This window comes from Lathyrus oleraceus, chromosome 7, assembly GCF_024323335.1.
Source record: "Lathyrus oleraceus cultivar Zhongwan6 chromosome 7, CAAS_Psat_ZW6_1.0, whole genome shotgun sequence".
NCBI lineage: Eukaryota > Viridiplantae > Streptophyta > Magnoliopsida > Fabales > Fabaceae > Lathyrus > Lathyrus oleraceus.
Window position 1 is genome coordinate 149487673 of NC_066585.1, and position 3795 is coordinate 149491467.

The following is a 3795-nucleotide window of genomic DNA, read 5'->3' on the forward strand; positions in this document are numbered from 1 at the left end:
TCACCTTCATGTTCATCATCACCAACACAACACATCAATGATAACAATGCCAAAAACAGATTTTACGTATTAATTTATGAAATCATTACATCACGAGTACATAGTCACACATCAAGAATCATCATCATCATCAATTTCTCATATTCATACATCCACCTTTTCAAAAACATAATAATTGAGAAAGTATAGAGGGGTGATGCTCCCTCTCTACCGTTCATAAATTAAACCAATATATAAAGTAGTTCTCCCTACTTGAATTTCCAGAAAAAACTTTTCAACAATGGTGGTTTCCTTCTTCCTCCTTAAAGCCCTAGCCTCTCTCAAGCTTTTTCCTCTTTTTCTCCCAAACTCAATTTCACGATCAGTGAAAACTCAACTTTCCACACTTCTCCTTTTTTAATAGAAAACTGATTGCCCTCATTTAGGTTGTTCATATCCTATCCTCACCTACCTTCCAATCTCCACTTTACCCTTATTGTCTTGTTTTTCTATTTATTTTTTAATTAAATATAATTTTCACCAAAATAATATTAATCAATTTATTATTTCTAATTTTCCTTATTTTTCTAATACTTATATTATTTCAATTATTCTCCTCATTATAAAATTAATTAAAATTCTAATTAATTCAACCACTCTCACCAACCCAACTACATGATACATACTACACACATATTCATCAAAAATCAACCAAAAGCATATAATTCACTTAATAATTTAAATAAATTGTAACTAAATTAAATGAATTCTGGGTGTTACACTCTCACCCACTTATAGAATTTTTTCCCTTGAAAATTACCTGAACGAAACAGCTTCAGATAAAACTCTCTCATCCGACTCTCCAGCTCCCACGTCATGCTTCCACCAGCAGGTCCTCCCAAAATAACCTTCCCCAAGACAATCTCTTTACCTCTCAGTTGTCTCACTTCTCGGACATCGATTTGTACTGGTCCTGCCTATGTAATCAAGTTATCTCTCACTTGCACATCATCCATCTGAACCACATGAGACAGATCCGAAACATACTTCTGAAGTTGGGAAACATGAAACACACTATGAAGATTCAAAAAAGACAGTGGTAAAGAAACTTTGTAGGCCATTTTTCCTACTCACTTCATAATCTAATAAGTACCAATGAAACACGGCGCGAGCTTTCGAGATTTCAAAGCACGACCAACACATGTCACCTGAGTGACTCACAGGAACACATGATCTCCATCTTGGAACTCAAGTGTTTTCCTTTTCTTATCATGATAACTCTTTTGGAAACTCTGTGAAGCTTTCATCTCCTCTTGGATAATCTTGATCTTCTCGGTAGTATGATGAACAATCTCAGGTCCAAGCACAACACTTTCACCAGAATCATACCAACACAAAGGTGTCCTACACCTTCTACCATAAAAAGCCTTAAAAGGTGTCATTCCAATACTAGAAAGGAAAGTGTTGTTGTAAGTAAACTCAACTAACGGTAAGTAACTGTCTAAGTTACCTCCCTACTCTAAGATACAATCTCTCAGCAAATCCTCCAAAGACTGGATAGTCCTCTCTGTCTGACCGTCCATCTGCGGATGATAAGAAGAACTCAACTTCATCTTAATACCCATTGATTCTTTCAAACTCCCCCCTGAACCTCGATGTGAATCTGAGATCTCTATCAGAAACAATACTCGAAAGAATACCATGCAAGCTTACAACCTTCTCAATATACACTTCAGCCAACTTCTGCAGTGAATAAGTTATCTTAATTGGAATGAAATGAGTTGATTTAGTCAATTTATCAATTATAACCCAAACTAAATTGTTTCCTTTAAAAGTCTTAGGCAAACTCGTCACAAAATCCATGGAAATCCATCCCGCTTCCATTCAGGAATATCCAATGGTTGCCTCAAACCCAACAGTTTTGGATGTTCAAACTTCGACTTATGGCAAGTTAAACATGCATAAACGAACTCGGCAATATCCTTCTTTGTTCCTGGCCACCAAAATATTTTCTTCATGGTTTGATACATTTTAGTAACACCGGGATGAGTACTCAAACTACTTATGTGACCTTCTTCAAGAATACTCTTCTTAATTTCTAGCACATCAGGTACATTAACTCTGTCACGAAAATACCTAATATTATTCTCATTTATTCTGAATCACCTCATTTACCTTGATTGATTAACACTAGTCGGTCAATCCCAAATCTGATTTCTGGCCTTCTCTGATTTCTTCAAGAATACCACTAGTCATCTTCAACATACCTAACTTCACAATGATAGAAGTCCTTTCACACAACAGACTAAGATCTTGAACTACTCGATTAACTCAAATTCTCAGACTATAAGCATCGACATATGCAACAAATTTATGCTCAAATCATCAACTATGACATTGGCTTTACCAAGATGGTAACTCAAACCAAAATCATAATCCTTCAAAAATTCGATCCACCTCCTCTGCCTCATATTCAACTCTTTTTGATTGCACAAGTACTTCAAACTCTTGTGGTCACTAAACACTTCACATCTGAAACTAAACAGATAATGCCTCTAAATGTTTAACACAAACACCACAGCTGCCAACTCTAGATCATGCGTAAGATAATTCCTCTCATGAACTTTAAACTATCTAGAAGCATAATCCATAACCTGACCATTATGCATCAACACGCCACCTAGACCCATCTTCGAAGCATCACAATACATAACAAGGGATTCACTTGGACTTGGCAAAATCAAAACTACAACAGACGTCAACCTCCTCTTGAGTTCTTGAAAACTCTCCTCACATTGCACATCCAAAACATAAGCTTTACCCTTTCGAGTTAATTGGGGTAAAGGAAACACCAACTTAAAAAATCCTTTAATAAACCTCCTATAGTAACCAACCAAACCCATAAAAACTTCTAATCTCAGTAACAGACTTCGGAGTTTCCCATTGCAACACAACATCGACCTTCGATGGATCATTAACAATACCACCACTAGAAATTACATGCCCAAGAAAACTCACCTCTCGTAACCAAAACTCACACTTGGATAACTTCGCATACAACTTATTTTCTTTCAGGGTCTACAACACAACTTTCACATGCTATGTATGCTCTTTGTCAGACTTAGAATATATCAAAATATTATCGATGAACACAACTATAAACTGATCTAGATAAGGATGGAAAATCTTATTCATATATTCCATAAATACACCTGGCACATTAGACACACCAAACGGAATCACATAATACTCATAGTGACTATATATCATTATGAATGCAGTCTTCAAAATATCTTGTGGTTTTACTTTAATCTGATGATAACCCAACTGTAAATGAATCTTACTGAATACACAAGCACCAACTAACTGATCCATAAAATTATCAATTCTTAGAACAGGATACTTATTTTCGATAGTCACTTTATTTAGTTGTCAGTAATCAACACACAACCACATGCTACCATATTACTTCTTGACTAACAACATCGGCACTCCTCACGGTGAAACATAGTCGGAAAAAATCTCAAACGACTCTTCTAATTGTCTCTTCAATTCACTTGGTTCTGAAGCAAGCATTTTGTAAGGAGCCATCAACACAGAACTAGTATCAGGTACTAAGTCTATAGAAAACTCCACCTAACAGTCTGACGACAATTCACTGATATCGTCTGGAAATACCTTTGTAAAAGTACACACAACTGGCATATCACTAGCCACAATATTGCATTCCACTCTCGAGGAAGCGAACATCACGATCACCTAATCGTCCTCCCTCAATGACATCTCAACTTGACCAACGAAAATGGATCTCGAAAT